This window comes from Lithobates pipiens, unplaced genomic scaffold (genome assembly GCF_037356315.1).
Source record: "Lithobates pipiens isolate NorthernLeopardFrog02 unplaced genomic scaffold, aLitPip1_a1.2 Scaffold_8, whole genome shotgun sequence".
NCBI lineage: Eukaryota > Metazoa > Chordata > Amphibia > Anura > Ranidae > Lithobates > Lithobates pipiens.
Genome location: NW_027507903.1, coordinates 671,636,476 through 671,655,068, shown reverse-complemented (window position 1 = coordinate 671,655,068; position 18,593 = coordinate 671,636,476). Strand labels below are relative to the sequence as shown.

The following is an 18,593-nucleotide window of genomic DNA, read 5'->3' as shown; positions in this document are numbered from 1 at the left end:
GCCTCATCTGACCAAAACGTTCAATCAAACAGCATTATCTTGCCAATTCCCAAAAGAGATGCTAGAAGCATTAATAATTACCACCCCAAAACCAGATAAAGAACCAACATCACCCATAAATTAAAGACCTATATCACTACTAAATGTAGACATAAAAATGTATGTAAAGGTTATAGCCAATAGTTTAATAAATATGACTTAAATAAATATATCTTATCTCATTGGGCCAGATCAAGTAGGATTTGTTAAAGGCAGACAAGCCCCTGACGGCACTAGAAGATTGGTGAATCTAATCCATATTGGAAATAACTAAAAACACCCATTCTTCAGCTTTAGGCCACGTACACACGAGAGGATTGTCCGCCCAACTTAGTCCGCTGAACCGTGTTTCAGCGGACAATCCGCTCGTGTGTGGGCTTCAGCGGACTTTTTCAGCGGACTGTCTGACGAACAAAGTCTTACGGAATTTCCGTAATTTTGTCCGTCCAAACTTGGTTTCAGCGGACAGTCCGCTCGTGAGTAGGCAAGTTGGACGGTCTAAGTATGGCGCATGCTCAGAAAGGATTTAGACGGCGAAGGTTGCATTGCAGTGTATTGGACGTCGAATTTCTAGTCCCGTCGTACGTGCCGTACACGTCATCGCGCAAGTTTTCAGCGGACTGTTCGTTCATCGTGTGTGGTCAAGTCCGTTCATTCTAAAGTTGGACGGACTGTCTGTCAGACTGTCTGACGAACTAAGTTGGTACGGACAATCCGCCCGTGTGTACGCGGCCTTAAACGCTAAAAAAACATTCAATAGAAGGCATTGGCAATATATCTCCAAAACATTAGAAAAATTTGGCATGAAAGGATTCATACACTCAGCTATTATGTCATTATATTCCCAACCCTCAGCAAAAAGTACTCTCCTCGGGATTAATCTCCAAAGGCTTCAATTTATCCAATGGCACTAGACAAGGATGCCCACTTTCCCCAATAATATTTTGCTTAGCAATAGAGCCTTTAGCTGAATATATACACACTAATCTGGACATCAGTGGCATAAAAATAGGACAATATGATTAGTGATGGACGAACTTCCGACGGGACGTTTCGCGAACGCGAAATGCGAACGGACCCAAACGTTCGCGAAACCGAACGTTCGCCGCGGGCCCCATTGACTTCAATGGGAGGCGAACTTTGCAAACCTTCATGTCGAATTTGCGGCCACGTGGTAATTATTAGGGGGTAAAACGTAGTCCCACCATCTGGACAATGACATAATACATGTATGAGGTGAATTTGGGATCGATAACTACAAGCATTTTTATTTTATTTGGGAAATTGTTCTAACAATTCAGGACTATGGAGCTAATGAAGGCAATGGAGGAGAGGGAAGGTCAGGGACCAGGGTAGGCAAAGAAGAGGGTGCAGGAGATGATCACCAGCAGCGTGACATACCGGAATGACACATGCACCGTGATAGAGGCATCTGACAGCAGCACCGTAATACAGAGCACTGACAGCAGCACCGTGACATACAGCGCTGACAGCAGCACCGTGACATACAGCGCTGACAGCAGCACCGTGACATACAGCGCTGACAGCAGCACCGTGACATACAGCGCTGACAGCAGCACCGTGACATACAGCGCTGACAGCAGCACCGTGACATACAGCGCTGACAGCAGCACCGTGACATACAGCGCTGACAGCAGCACCGTGACATACAGCGCTGACAGCAGCACCGTGACATACAGCGCTGACAGCAGCACCGTGACATACAGCGCTGACAGCAGCACCGTGACATACAGCGCTGACAGCAGCACCGTGACATACAGCGCTGACAGCAGCACCGTGACATACAGCACTGACAGCAGCACCGTAAGCAGCCCCAGGAGGAAGTCAGCACAGCACAGGGATGGTGTGATCCCCTCATAATAAGAACCCCCAGGAGGAAGTCAGCACAGCACAGGGATGGTGGGAACCCCTCATAATAAGCAGCCCCAGTAGAAATATGACACCGCTCAACCTCTTCAAAGAGGAGGGTAGGGGCATATAGTACGGTGTGCTTTTTTGGGTCAAGGAAGTGAGCCAAATGAATTAAGAAGGTCTGTGTGCTTGATTAAAAAAATAGTTTATAGACATATACATGGTCTACTGGTCACATGTGTTGAATTCCTCCGAGATCCATGCCTCATTCATTTTTAGAAATGTGAGGTAGTTAACACTGTGGTGAGCTAGGCGAGTACGCTTATCGGTCACAATCCCCCCTGCTGCGCTGAACGTCCTTTCGGACAGGACACTGGATGAGGGGCAAGCCAACAGTTCGATTGCAAATTGGGCAAGCTCTGGCCAGAGGTCAAGCCTGCCCACCCAGTAGTCTAGGGGTTCATCACTCCTCAGAGCGTCCACATCGGCCGTTAACCCAATGTAGTCGGACACCTGACGGTCTAGGCGTTCCCTGATGCTGGATCCGGATGACACCTGTCGATGGGTCGGCTGAAAGAATGACCTCATATCCGAAGTCACCAACACATCTTCAAACCGGCCTCTTCTTGCAGGCGCTGTTGGATTGGTACCCGCAAATCCTTCTCTGGGAGTGGGAATTGCTCCTCTGCCAGCGCACGCAAAAGCAGAATGCAGCATTTCTCGAAGCAAGGCCTGGAAGTGCTGCATTCTGACAGCCCTCTGCGACGGCGGTAACATTTCCGCCATTTTGTGTTTGTACCGGGGGTCTAAGTACGTTGCCACCCAGTACTGGTCCTTGACCCTCATGCTTTTTATACGGGGGTCCCTATTAAAACACTGGAGCATGAAGGCCCCCATTTGCACTAAAGTGGAAGCGGTGTGGTGGCCTGGCTCCTGCTCATCATCCAGGATAATGTCGTCCTCTTCATTCTCCTCTCCCCATCCTCGCACAACAGGGATCCCAGAAAGGTTTAAAGCATGCTCTTCTTGCTCCTGCTCATCCGCCCCGGCACCATCCTCCTCTGACTCCTCATCAGACTCCTGTTGTTGACTTGTCTCAGATAGAGTAGCCCCCCCTGGGAATTCATCCAGCATTGCGACTTCCTCATCTTCCCGCTCCTGCTCCTCCACAGCCTGATCAATGACACGACGCAATGCACGCTCCAGAAAGAAGGCATAAGGTACCATGTCACTGATGGCGCCATGGCTGCGACTGACCAGTTTGGTGATCTCCTCAAATGGCCGCAGAAGTCTGCATGTGTCGCGCATGAGCAGCCACTGGCGCGGTGAAAAAAAACCCAGCTCCCCAGAACCGTTTCTTTCGCAGAGTTCATACAGGTAGACGTTAACTGCACGTTTCTGCTGGAGCAGCCTATCAAGCATATAGAAGGTTGAGTTCCATCGCGTCGGGCAATCGCAAATAAGACGTCTGACCGGCAGATGGTGTCGCCGCTGAATGTCAGCAAGGCGAGCCATGGCCGTGTAAGATCTTCTGAAATGGGCCGAGATTTTCCTTGCCTGCCGCAAGATGTCCTGGACCCCAGGGTATTTGACAAGGAATCGCTGCACGACCAAGTTTAAGACGTGTGCCATGCACGGCACGTGCGTGATTTTGCCCTGTTTCAATGCGCTAAGCAGATTGGCACCGTTGTCACACACCACTTTACCAACTGTCAAATTGAGCGGTGTTAGCCACTCATCTGCCTGTGAACGCAAAGCTGAAAGGAGTGCCGGGCCAGTGTGGCTCTTTGCTTCCAGGCACAACAGACGCAGCACGGCATGGCAACGTCTCACCTGGCATGTGGAATAGGTTCTGGGGAGCTTGGGCGGTGCAGTGGAAGAGACGCTAGCAGCGGAAAAGGAGGAGGCAGCTGAGGAGGAGAGGGAGGAGGATGGAGTAGGAGGAGGAGAAGAAGAGTCAGGCCTGCATGCAATCCGTGGCGGTAAAACCAAATCTACACGGGTGCCACGGGTTACATGCTTGACGGCCGTCAGAAGGTTCACCCAGTGGGCAGTAAAACTGATATACCTTCCCTGCCCGTGTTTGCTAGACCACGTGTCTGTGGTCAGATGTATCTTGGCACCGACACTGTGTGCCAGAGATACATTCACTTGCCGCTGAACATGGCCATATAGCTCTGGGATGCCCTTCTCTGAGAAATACTTCCTTCCTGGGACCTTCCATTGTGGTGTTCCAATGGCCACAAATTTGCGAAAGGCCTCCGAGTCCACCAGTTTATATGGCAGTAGTTGGCGGGCTATGAGTTCTGACAAGCCAGCCGCCAACCGTTGGGCAAGAGGGTTATCCGGCATCATCATTTTTTTACGCTCAAACATTAGGCCCACGGAAGCCTGCCTTTTTGCAGAAAAATGTGAGCTTGGCGTGATGGAAGGTGGAGTGGAGGACAATTGTGAGGAGAGAGGAGAAGGAGAAGTAGAAGACGAGGCTGGACGGTGAGAGCCTGCAGTGTGGCTTTGTGTGTTCCGTTGCTCCCACTGGGCTCGGTGATGGCTGCTCATGTGCCTTCTTAAGGCGGTCGTCCCTAGGTGAGTATTGGGCTTACCGCGACTAACGCGTTGACTGCAAAGATTGCAGATGGCAACGCTATTGTCAGCAGCGGACACGTTAAAAAAAGCCCACACTGCGGAGCCATGTGCCGGTGTCCTGGGAGCGCCAGATGTGACCGTACATGGTCGATGACTCGCTCCTGATACATTTGCAGTCTGCTTTGTCCCTGCTGTGCAATGTAAGTCATTGCTGCTTCTCCTCCCTATCTGCTGGTCCATATCTCCCTCTGAACTCCCCTCCTCTTCCTCTCTTGTGGGCACCCACGTGACATCACTAGACACGTCATCATCAACGTCACCTTCCCCACCGCTATAAGTAGAGATCTCGGAGTAGGCAGCAACACCGGGGACCAACCTCCTCCTTGGGCTGATCTGGGTACTGGCGTCAGACTGCTGAGTAGCGCTTATTGCTACCTCCTCTTCCTGATCCAATACCAAGAGTGGCTGCGCATCAGAAATGTCCTCTTGATATGGATCGGAAAATAATTCCAGTGACTCAAGCGGAAGGTATGTGGTGGTGGTGGTGGTGGTCGTGTTGTTGGTGGTAGTGTCTTTGGGGGTGCACATAGCAGAGAGTGAAGAAGAGGGTGCAGATCGAGAGGATGAGGAGGGTGCAGAAGAGTAAGGCTGAGCGAGCCACTCAACCAAGTCTGGTGCATCCTTTAAAGTAATTGAACGCACCTTCTGCAACTTCCCACTTTGGCTCAAGCCTGTTGCTCCTGCCCTACCCCTACCACCCCTGCGGAAGGGCCTGCCTCTTCCTCTGCATGTCATTTTTTAAATGACCCTGTGACAAAACTCTTAGTCCCTATACCGCTGAAGGACTGCTGCAGTATAGGTGAGCGGTCAGCAGTGGTGCACGTCAACCCTATCTATTGTGGACCTATAGCGGTCCTTACAGAACAGCAGACTGTACCGCACTCAAGCCTATGTACCGTAGCACCCTATACCAAGTTACCAGTCCTTATAAGAACTTTTGTGGACCAAGCAGGTTGTGTATTAGTGTTTAGCAGACTGTACGTCAGTCCCTATACCGCTGAAGGACTGCTGCAGTATAGGGCAGCGGTCAGCAGTGGTGCACGTCAACCCTATCTATTGTGGACCGATAGCGGTCCTTACAGAACAGCAGACTGTACCGCACTCAAGCCTATGTACCGTAGCACCCTATACCAAGTTACCAGTCCTTATAAGAACTTTTGTGGAACAAGCAGGTTGTGTGTTAGTGATTAGCAGACTGTACGTCAGTCCCTATACCGCTGAAGGACTGCTGCAGTATAGGTGAGCGGTCAGCAGTGGTGCACGTCAACCCTATCTATTGTGGACCGATAGCGGTCCTTACAGAACAGCAGACTGTACCGCACTCAAGCCTATGTACCGTAGCACCCTATACCAAGTTACCAGTCCTTATAAGAACTTTTGTGGACCAAGCAGGTTGTGTATTAGTGTTTAGCAGACTGTACGTCAGTCCCTATACCGCTGAAGGACTGCTGCAGTATAGGGCAGCGGTCAGCAGTGGTGCACGTCAACCCTATCTATTGTGGACCGATAGCGGTCCTTACAGAACAGCAGACTGTACCGCACTCAAGCCTATGTACCGTAGCACCCTATACCAAGTTACCAGTCCTTATAAGAACTTTTGTGGAACAAGCAGGTTGTGTGTTAGTGATTAGCAGACTGTACGTCAGTCCCTATACCGCTGAAGGACTGCTGCAGTATAGGGCAGCGGTCAGCAGTGGTGCACGTCAACCCTATCTATTGTGGACCGATAGCGGTCCTTACAGAACAGCAGACTGTACCGCACTCAAGCCTATGTACCGTAGCACCCTATACCAAGTTACCAGTCCTTATAAGAACTTTTGTGGAACAAGCAGGTTGTGTGTTAGTGATTAGCAGACTGTACGTCAGTCCCTATACCGCTGAAGGACTGCTGCAGTATAGGGCAGCGGTCAGCAGTGGTGCACGTCAACCCTATCTATTGTGGACCGATAGCGGTCCTTACAGAACAGCAGACTGTACCGCACTCAAGCCTATGTACCGTAGCACCCTATACCAAGTTACCAGTCCTTATAAGAACTTTTGTGGACCAAGCAGGTTGTGTATTAGTGTTTAGCAGACTGTACGTCAGTCCCTATACCGCTGAAGGACTGCTGCAGTATAGGGCAGCGGTCAGCAGTGGTGCACGTCAACCCTATCTATTGTGGACCGATAGCGGTCCTTACAGAACAGCAGACTGTACCGCACTCAAGCCTATGTACCGTAGCACCCTATACCAAGTTACCAGTCCTTATAAGAACTTTTGTGGAACAAGCAGGTTGTGTGTTAGTGTTTAGCAGACTGTACGTCAGTCCCTATACCGCTGAAGGACTGCTGCAGTATAGGGCAGCGGTCAGCAGTGGTGCACGTCAACCCTATCTATTGTGGACCGATAGCGGTCCTTACAGAACAGCAGACTGTACCGCACTCAAGCCTATGTACCGTAGCACCCTATACCAAGTTACCAGTCCTTATAAGAACTTTTGTGGACCAAGCAGGTTGTGTATTAGTGTTTAGCAGACTGTACGTCAGTCCCTATACCGCTGAAGGACTGCTGCAGTATAGGGCAGCGGTCAGCAGTGGTGCACGTCAACCCTATCTATTGTGGACCGATAGCGGTCCTTACAGAACAGCAGACTGTACCGCACTCAAGCCTATGTACCGTAGCACCCTATACCAAGTTACCAGTCCTTATAAGAACTTTTGTGGAACAAGCAGGTTGTGTGTTAGTGATTAGCAGACTGTACGTCAGTCCCTATACCGCTGAAGGACTGCTGCAGTATAGGGCAGCGGTCAGCAGTGGTGCACGTCAACCCTATCTATTGTGGACCGATAGCGGTCCTTACAGAACAGCAGACTGTACCGCACTCAAGCCTATGTACCGTAGCACCCTATACCAAGTTACCAGTCCTTATAAGAACTTTTGTGGACCAAGCAGGTTGTGTATTAGTGTTTAGCAGACTGTACGTCAGTCCCTATACCGCTGAAGGACTGCTGCAGTATAGGGCAGCGGTCAGCAGTGGTGCACGTCAACCCTATCTATTGTGGACCGATAGCGGTCCTTACAGAACAGCAGACTGTACCGCACTCAAGCCTATGTACCGTAGCACCCTATACCAAGTTACCAGTCCTTATAAGAACTTTTGTGGAACAAGCAGGTTGTGTGTTAGTGATTAGCAGACTGTACGTCAGTCCCTATACCGCTGAAGGACTGCTGCAGTATAGGGCAGCGGTCAGCAGTGGTGCACGTCAACCCTATCTATTGTGGACCGATAGCGGTCCTTACAGAACAGCAGACTGTACCGCACTCAAGCCTATGTACCGTAGCACCCTATACCAAGTTACCAGTCCTTATAAGAACTTTTGTGGACCAAGCAGGTTGTGTATTAGTGTTTAGCAGACTGTACGTCAGTCCCTATACCGCTGAAGGACTGCTGCAGTATAGGGCAGCGGTCAGCAGTGGTGCACGTCAACCCTATCTATTGTGGACCGATAGCGGTCCTTACAGAACAGCAGACTGTACCGCACTCAAGCCTATGTACCGTAGCACCCTATACCAAGTTACCAGTCCTTATAAGAACTTTTGTGGAACAAGCAGGTTGTGTGTTAGTGATTAGCAGACTGTACGTCAGTCCCTATACCGCTGAAGGACTGCTGCAGTATAGGGCAGCGGTCAGCAGTGGTGCACGTCAACCCTATCTATTGTGGACCGATAGCGGTCCTTACAGAACAGCAGACTGTACCGCACTCAAGCCTATGTACCGTAGCACCCTATACCAAGTTACCAGTCCTTATAAGAACTTTTGTGGACCAAGCAGGTTGTGTATTAGTGTTTAGCAGACTGTACGTCAGTCCCTATACCGCTGAAGGACTGCTGCAGTATAGGGCAGCGGTCAGCAGTGGTGCACGTCAACCCTATCTATTGTGGACCGATAGCGGTCCTTACAGAACAGCAGACTGTACCGCACTCAAGCCTATGTACCGTAGCACCCTATACCAAGTTACCAGTCCTTATAAGAACTTTTGTGGAACAAGCAGGTTGTGTGTTAGTGTTTAGCAGACTGTACGTCAGTCCCTATACCGCTGAAGGACTGCTGCAGTATAGGGCAGCGGTCAGCAGTGGTGCACGTCAACCCTATCTATTGTGGACCGATAGCGGTCCTTACAGAACAGCAGACTGTACCGCACTCAAGCCTATGTACCGTAGCACCCTATACCAAGTTACCAGTCCTTATAAGAACTTTTGTGGACCAAGCAGGTTGTGTATTAGTGTTTAGCAGACTGTACGTCAGTCCCTATACCGCTGAAGGACTGCTGCAGTATAGGGCAGCGGTCAGCAGTGGTGCACGTCAACCCTATCTATTGTGGACCGATAGCGGTCCTTACAGAACAGCAGACTGTACCGCACTCAAGCCTATGTACCGTAGCACCCTATACCAAGTTACCAGTCCTTATAAGAACTTTTGTGGAACAAGCAGGTTGTGTGTTAGTGTTTAGCAGACTGTACGTCAGTCCCTATACCGCTGAAGGACTGCTGCAGTATAGGGCAGCGGTCAGCAGTGGTGCACGTCAACCCTATCTATTGTGGACCGATAGCGGTCCTTACAGAACAGCAGACTGTACCGCACTCAAGCCTATGTACCGTAGCACCCTATACCAAGTTACCAGTCCTTATAAGAACTTTTGTGGAACAAGCAGGTTGTGTGTTAGTGATTAGCAGACTGTACGTCAGTCCCTATACCGCTGAAGGACTGCTGCAGTATAGGTGAGCGGTCAGCAGTGGTGCACGTCAACCCTATCTATTGTGGACCGATAGCGGTCCTTACAGAACAGCAGACTGTACCGCACTCAAGCCTATGTACCGTAGCACCCTATACCAAGTTACCAGTCCTTATAAGAACTTTTGTGGACCAAGCAGGTTGTGTATTAGTGTTTAGCAGACTGTACGTCAGTCCCTATACCGCTGAAGGACTGCTGCAGTATAGGGCAGCGGTCAGCAGTGGTGCACGTCAACCCTATCTATTGTGGACCGATAGCGGTCCTTACAGAACAGCAGACTGTACCGCACTCAAGCCTATGTACCGTAGCACCCTATACCAAGTTACCAGTCCTTATAAGAACTTTTGTGGAACAAGCAGGTTGTGTGTTAGTGATTAGCAGACTGTACGTCAGTCCCTATACCGCTGAAGGACTGCTGCAGTATAGGGCAGCGGTCAGCAGTGGTGCACGTCAACCCTATCTATTGTGGACCGATAGCGGTCCTTACAGAACAGCAGACTGTACCGCACTCAAGCCTATGTACCGTAGCACCCTATACCAAGTTACCAGTCCTTATAAGAACTTTTGTGGACCAAGCAGGTTGTGTATTAGTGTTTAGCAGACTGTACGTCAGTCCCTATACCGCTGAAGGACTGCTGCAGTATAGGGCAGCGGTCAGCAGTGGTGCACGTCAACCCTATCTATTGTGGACCGATAGCGGTCCTTACAGAACAGCAGACTGTACCGCACTCAAGCCTATGTACCGTAGCACCCTATACCAAGTTACCAGTCCTTATAAGAACTTTTGTGGAACAAGCAGGTTGTGTGTTAGTGATTAGCAGACTGTACGTCAGTCCCTATACCGCTGAAGGACTGCTGCAGTATAGGGCAGCGGTCAGCAGTGGTGCACGTCAACCCTATCTATTGTGGACCGATAGCGGTCCTTACAGAACAGCAGACTGTACCGCACTCAAGCCTATGTACCGTAGCACCCTATACCAAGTTACCAGTCCTTATAAGAACTTTTGTGGACCAAGCAGGTTGTGTATTAGTGTTTAGCAGACTGTACGTCAGTCCCTATACCGCTGAAGGACTGCTGCAGTATAGGGCAGCGGTCAGCAGTGGTGCACGTCAACCCTATCTATTGTGGACCGATAGCGGTCCTTACAGAACAGCAGACTGTACCGCACTCAAGCCTATGTACCGTAGCACCCTATACCAAGTTACCAGTCCTTATAAGAACTTTTGTGGAACAAGCAGGTTGTGTGTTAGTGATTAGCAGACTGTACGTCAGTCCCTATACCGCTGAAGGACTGCTGCAGTATAGGGCAGCGGTCAGCAGTGGTGCACGTCAACCCTATCTATTGTGGACCGATAGCGGTCCTTACAGAACAGCAGACTGTACCGCACTCAAGCCTATGTACCGTAGCACCCTATACCAAGTTACCAGTCCTTATAAGAACTTTTGTGGACCAAGCAGGTTGTGTATTAGTGTTTAGCAGACTGTACGTCAGTCCCTATACCGCTGAAGGACTGCTGCAGTATAGGGCAGCGGTCAGCAGTGGTGCACGTCAACCCTATCTATTGTGGACCGATAGCGGTCCTTACAGAACAGCAGACTGTACCGCACTCAAGCCTATGTACCGTAGCACCCTATACCAAGTTACCAGTCCTTATAAGAACTTTTGTGGAACAAGCAGGTTGTGTGTTAGTGATTAGCAGACTGTACGTCAGTCCCTATACCGCTGAAGGACTGCTGCAGTATAGGGCAGCGGTCAGCAGTGGTGCACGTCAACCCTATCTATTGTGGACCGATAGCGGTCCTTACAGAACAGCAGACTGTACCGCACTCAAGCCTATGTACCGTAGCACCCTATACCAAGTTACCAGTCCTTATAAGAACTTTTGTGGAACAAGCAGGTTGTGTGTTAGTGATTAGCAGACTGTACGTCAGTCCCTATACCGCTGAAGGACTGCTGCAGTATAGGTGAGCGGTCAGCAGTGGTGCACGTCAACCCTATCTATTGTGGACCGATAGCGGTCCTTACAGAACAGCAGACTGTACCGCACTCAAGCCTATGTACCGTAGCACCCTATACCAAGTTACCAGTCCTTATAAGAACTTTTGTGGACCAAGCAGGTTGTGTATTAGTGTTTAGCAGACTGTACGTCAGTCCCTATACCGCTGAAGGACTGCTGCAGTATAGGGCAGCGGTCAGCAGTGGTGCACGTCAACCCTATCTATTGTGGACCGATAGCGGTCCTTACAGAACAGCAGACTGTACCGCACTCAAGCCTATGTACCGTAGCACCCTATACCAAGTTACCAGTCCTTATAAGAACTTTTGTGGAACAAGCAGGTTGTGTGTTAGTGATTAGCAGACTGTACGTCAGTCCCTATACCGCTGAAGGACTGCTGCAGTATAGGGCAGCGGTCAGCAGTGGTGCACGTCAACCCTATCTATTGTGGACCGATAGCGGTCCTTACAGAACAGCAGACTGTACCGCACTCAAGCCTATGTACCGTAGCACCCTATACCAAGTTACCAGTCCTTATAAGAACTTTTGTGGACCAAGCAGGTTGTGTATTAGTGTTTAGCAGACTGTACGTCAGTCCCTATACCGCTGAAGGACTGCTGCAGTATAGGGCAGCGGTCAGCAGTGGTGCACGTCAACCCTATCTATTGTGGACCGATAGCGGTCCTTACAGAACAGCAGACTGTACCGCACTCAAGCCTATGTACCGTAGCACCCTATACCAAGTTACCAGTCCTTATAAGAACTTTTGTGGAACAAGCAGGTTGTGTGTTAGTGTTTAGCAGACTGTACGTCAGTCCCTATACCGCTGAAGGACTGCTGCAGTATAGGGCAGCGGTCAGCAGTGGTGCACGTCAACCCTATCTATTGTGGACCGATAGCGGTCCTTACAGAACAGCAGACTGTACCGCACTCAAGCCTATGTACCGTAGCACCCTATACCAAGTTACCAGTCCTTATAAGAACTTTTGTGGACCAAGCAGGTTGTGTATTAGTGTTTAGCAGACTGTACGTCAGTCCCTATACCGCTGAAGGACTGCTGCAGTATAGGGCAGCGGTCAGCAGTGGTGCACGTCAACCCTATCTATTGTGGACCGATAGCGGTCCTTACAGAACAGCAGACTGTACCGCACTCAAGCCTATGTACCGTAGCACCCTATACCAAGTTACCAGTCCTTATAAGAACTTTTGTGGAACAAGCAGGTTGTGTGTTAGTGTTTAGCAGACTGTACGTCAGTCCCTATACCGCTGAAGGACTGCTGCAGTATAGGGCAGCGGTCAGCAGTGGTGCACGTCAACCCTATCTATTGTGGACCGATAGCGGTCCTTACAGAACAGCAGACTGTACCGCACTCAAGCCTATGTACCGTAGCACCCTATACCAAGTTACCAGTCCTTATAAGAACTTTTGTGGAACAAGCAGGTTGTGTGTTAGTGATTAGCAGACTGTACGTCAGTCCCTATACCGCTGAAGGACTGCTGCAGTATAGGTGAGCGGTCAGCAGTGGTGCACGTCAACCCTATCTATTGTGGACCGATAGCGGTCCTTACAGAACAGCAGACTGTACCGCACTCAAGCCTATGTACCGTAGCACCCTATACCAAGTTACCAGTCCTTATAAGAACTTTTGTGGACCAAGCAGGTTGTGTATTAGTGTTTAGCAGACTGTACGTCAGTCCCTATACCGCTGAAGGACTGCTGCAGTATAGGGCAGCGGTCAGCAGTGGTGCACGTCAACCCTATCTATTGTGGACCGATAGCGGTCCTTACAGAACAGCAGACTGTACCGCACTCAAGCCTATGTACCGTAGCACCCTATACCAAGTTACCAGTCCTTATAAGAACTTTTGTGGAACAAGCAGGTTGTGTGTTAGTGATTAGCAGACTGTACGTCAGTCCCTATACCGCTGAAGGACTGCTGCAGTATAGGGCAGCGGTCAGCAGTGGTGCACGTCAACCCTATCTATTGTGGACCGATAGCGGTCCTTACAGAACAGCAGACTGTACCGCACTCAAGCCTATGTACCGTAGCACCCTATACCAAGTTACCAGTCCTTATAAGAACTTTTGTGGACCAAGCAGGTTGTGTATTAGTGTTTAGCAGACTGTACGTCAGTCCCTATACCGCTGAAGGACTGCTGCAGTATAGGGCAGCGGTCAGCAGTGGTGCACGTCAACCCTATCTATTGTGGACCGATAGCGGTCCTTACAGAACAGCAGACTGTACCGCACTCAAGCCTATGTACCGTAGCACCCTATACCAAGTTACCAGTCCTTATAAGAACTTTTGTGGAACAAGCAGGTTGTGTGTTAGTGATTAGCAGACTGTACGTCAGTCCCTATACCGCTGAAGGACTGCTGCAGTATAGGGCAGCGGTCAGCAGTGGTGCACGTCAACCCTATCTATTGTGGACCGATAGCGGTCCTTACAGAACAGCAGACTGTACCGCACTCAAGCCTATGTACCGTAGCACCCTATACCAAGTTACCAGTCCTTATAAGAACTTTTGTGGAACAAGCAGGTTGTGTGTTAGTGATTAGCAGACTGTACGTCAGTCCCTATACCGCTGAAGGACTGCTGCAGTATAGGTGAGCGGTCAGCAGTGGTGCACGTCAACCCTATCTATTGTGGACCGATAGCGGTCCTTACAGAACAGCAGACTGTACCGCACTCAAGCCTATGTACCGTAGCACCCTATACCAAGTTACCAGTCCTTATAAGAACTTTTGTGGACCAAGCAGGTTGTGTATTAGTGTTTAGCAGACTGTACGTCAGTCCCTATACCGCTGAAGGACTGCTGCAGTATAGGGCAGCGGTCAGCAGTGGTGCACGTCAACCCTATCTATTGTGGACCGATAGCGGTCCTTACAGAACAGCAGACTGTACCGCACTCAAGCCTATGTACCGTAGCACCCTATACCAAGTTACCAGTCCTTATAAGAACTTTTGTGGAACAAGCAGGTTGTGTGTTAGTGATTAGCAGACTGTACGTCAGTCCCTATACCGCTGAAGGACTGCTGCAGTATAGGGCAGCGGTCAGCAGTGGTGCACGTCAACCCTATCTATTGTGGACCGATAGCGGTCCTTACAGAACAGCAGACTGTACCGCACTCAAGCCTATGTACCGTAGCACCCTATACCAAGTTACCAGTCCTTATAAGAACTTTTGTGGAACAAGCAGGTTGTGTGTTAGTGATTAGCAGACTGTACGTCAGTCCCTATACCGCTGAAGGACTGCTGCAGTATAGGTGAGCGGTCAGCAGTGGTGCACGTCAACCCTATCTATTGTGGACCGATAGCGGTCCTTACAGAACAGCAGACTGTACCGCACTCAAGCCTATGTACCGTAGCACCCTATACCAAGTTACCAGTCCTTATAAGAACTTTTGTGGACCAAGCAGGTTGTGTATTAGTGTTTAGCAGACTGTACGTCAGTCCCTATACCGCTGAAGGACTGCTGCAGTATAGGGCAGCGGTCAGCAGTGGTGCACGTCAACCCTATCTATTGTGGACCGATAGCGGTCCTTACAGAACAGCAGACTGTACCGCACTCAAGCCTATGTACCGTAGCACCCTATACCAAGTTACCAGTCCTTATAAGAACTTTTGTGGACCAAGCAGGTTGTGTATTAGTGTTTAGCAGACTGTACGTCAGTCCCTATACCGCTGAAGGACTGCTGCAGTATAGGGCAGCGGTCAGCAGTGGTGCACGTCAACCCTATCTATTGTGGACCGATAGCGGTCCTTACAGAACAGCAGACTGTACCGCACTCAAGCCTATGTACCGTAGCACCCTATACCAAGTTACCAGTCCTTATAAGAACTTTTGTGGAACAAGCAGGTTGTGTGTTAGTGATTAGCAGACTGTACGTCAGTCCCTATACCGCTGAAGGACTGCTGCAGTATAGGGCAGCGGTCAGCAGTGGTGCACGTCAACCCTATCTATTGTGGACCGATAGCGGTCCTTACAGAACAGCAGACTGTACCGCACTCAAGCCTATGTACCGTAGCACCCTATACCAAGTTACCAGTCCTTATAAGAACTTTTGTGGAACAAGTGAGTTGTGAATGTTTAGCAGACTGCAGCAGAAGGGCAGCAGTCAAGTATAATATCCTTTCTATATTTGGAAGAAAGAATATTATACATGTACAAGCCTATTACTGTACCACTGATACCAGTCCTGAAAAGAACCTTTGTGGAACTAATAATAACAGCAAGTCTTTAAAATTACCCTCACTGCCTGACAACACTGCTTCCTTCCTGTCCCTATACAAATTGGCAAAAAAAGAGAACGATTAGTGGTTACTGGAACAGCTCTTTTGTGGACCTTGATAGTAACAGCTAATGATGATGATGATGATGATGATGATGAAAGACTAATCTGGCTGTCCCTGTAGCATACACCGTCCTTTCCCTTTCTCTAAACTAACAAAAGACACTCAGGCTGCTGCAAGAATCAGCAGCACAGCAAACCTATCAACACCTAACACCTATACCAGTCCTGAAAAGAACTTTTGTGTACCAAATAGCTAGTGGTTTATCTCTCCCTACTCCACACAGGAACCTGTCCCTATCGTAACAGAAGAAAGAATGTAAAATGGCCACCGGATCGGGTGTATTTATAGGTTAGGGGGAATGTACAAGTGTCCATGTGCTGTCATGTCTCAATTGGCTGTCCTGTATCACATGATAAACGTGTCACCAAAGGTTAAAGTTCTTGTATACATTAAACACGTAAGTCCGCCGCGGCGAACGACGGAAAAAGGCGTTCGAACGTGCGGACCGCGAATGTCGGAAATTCGCCGCGAAACGACCGCCGGGCGAACCGTTCGGCCATCACTAAATATGATCACAAACTGGGCCTTTTTGCAGATGACATCATCTTAACCTTGACGAACCCCGACATATCTCTTTATAGTGTTCAGAAATGATTAGACCAATATAGTAATGTGTCCTATTATAACATTAATCCAAATAAATGTTATATTCTACCCATGATCTCCACAAAGCCCAAACAGAAAAAAACTTTTGTGAGAAATACAGATATAATTGGGAATGAGACAACTATAACATATCTAGGTATAAAACGTACATATCCTTCTTCCAAACTCTATGCCCCTGTACACACGGTCGGAGATTTCGACAACCAAATCCGTCGGATTTTGTCCGTCGGATTGTGTCCGAAACTGTTGCATACACACGGTCGGACTAAGTTGTCGAAAAATCCGATTATTCAGAACGTGGTGACGTAATTTCGTTACCATGGGACTACATTCAGGCTAGTAGCCAATAGCTTTGATGTAGGAATTTGATCTGAGCATGCGTGGCACTTGGTCCGATCAAAATTCTCTACACATGATCGGAGTATGTCCGATCGGACCAGTTGGTCAGGAAATATTTCCAACAAGTTGGAAAATTGGGTCCGACAGATATTCCGACGGAATCAGTCCGATGCATACCACACACAGTCGGATTATCAGACAACACGGTCCGATAGGACACATTCCAACGGATTCTCCGACCGTGTGTACAAGGGCTTAGATGTCAAATGTCCAAAACTCCTAGAACAAACTAATAATGATCTGCACCAAATCCAAAAAAACTCAACTTTCATGGGTCGGGAAATTAACAGTATTTAAGATGCAAATGTTGCGCAAAATACTATATTATTTCCGCACTCTTCCAAATCCTTTAAACAAATGAACAATAAATTAAAAAAATTACATATGGAATGGAAAAAAATAAGAGTAGCATTCTCAATACTAACTGCCAACAAAGACCTAGGAGGAATGGGACTGCCAGACATTAGAAACTATCATTATGCTTCTTTACTAGCCCAAATGAAATATTGGTTTACCTCTTCTAATGATAAACTATAGATAAAAAATCGAAAAAGGAATTACTGTAGGTAGGAAGTACTGTAGGTCACTTCCTATTCGCCCATTCTATGGCGAAGCATGTAAAAAAAAACTGTTCCAAACCTCCTTTCTATTAAATCAACTTTAATAGCCTGGAAACACAATCTATCTAAAACTAAAAAGAGAAACGTGTTCACTAAAAAATCATTGCACACAAGAATAATAGACTACTGTAAAATACGTCAATCAACAACAGAATGGACCAAACAAGGCTTCCCAACCTATAATTGCCAACCAGCACACTTCAAGAACATAGTGGAAGGGAAATTCAGGAAATGCGCATATCTAAAAAAATATAATAATTTCTGACAAAATCGATATCCCAACAGAAATATGGCAAAATCATTAGCAAGTGAAGGAACCTACCTGTTCTATTGTAATGGGCACCCTGGAGCACAGTTTGGGCAACTGAGATCAGTTTTGCCATCCCTACAGCTTCATCAGTACCACCTTAACCAACAAAGAGGAGTGCAATGCATGGAGAGGAAAATATACAACTCCAGTATTTGTTTACTGACTGCCCTGGACTTTACTCAGGATGGACAAAGGTCCATGGTGGGACCCCATGAATAAAGATTCATAATGGGACCCTGTAAATAAAGGTTCATGGTTAGACCCCATAAATAAAGGTTGATGGTGTGACCCTAAATAACGGTCAATGGTTGAACCCCCATAAATAAAGGTCCATAGAGGGATGTCTGAAATAAAGGTTGATGGTGGGACCCTAAATAATGGTCCAGGTTGGGCTACCGTAAATAAAGGTCTATGGATAGACCCCATAATTAATGGTTCTTGGTGGGACTCCATAAAAAAGGTCCATGGTGGGACCCCATAAATAAAGATTCATGGAGGAAGACCATAAATAAAAGTCCTTGGTTTGACCTCATAAATAAAGGTTCATGGTGGGACCCCATAAATAAAGGTCCATGGATGGACCCCATAAATAAAGGTCCATTGGGGGACCACTTGCTACCTGATTTTAGAGCGCACATAGGCCAGGGAGTGAGAAGGAGATTGGAGCTAGCTACTTCCTGGGCTTCTATTTCATAATTTATTTCAGGTACTATAGAGTTGTCAATTTACACTGTGCTTTACATTTATACATATATTATACATTCACATCAGTCCCTGTCCTCAAGTAGCTTACAATCTATGGTCCCTAACTCACATTCATACACATACTAGGGCCAATTTAGAAAAAAAGCCTGTTAAGCTACCAGCATTCTTTTGGAGTGTGTGAGGAAAACAAAGTACCCAGAGAAAACCCAGGCAGGTAGTGCTGTGTTTGAGGATTCAAACCATTGGTCCTAGTTCTACTAGGTGGAA

At 48.3% G+C, this 18,593-nt stretch overlaps 1 protein-coding gene across 7 annotated transcripts in view; it reads right to left on the bottom strand.

The window, feature by feature from the left end:
* Positions 1-18,593, bottom strand: part of LOC143961945 (uncharacterized) — a 208,777-nt gene that overhangs the window by 121,009 nt on the left and 69,175 nt on the right. The window lies entirely within an intron of this gene.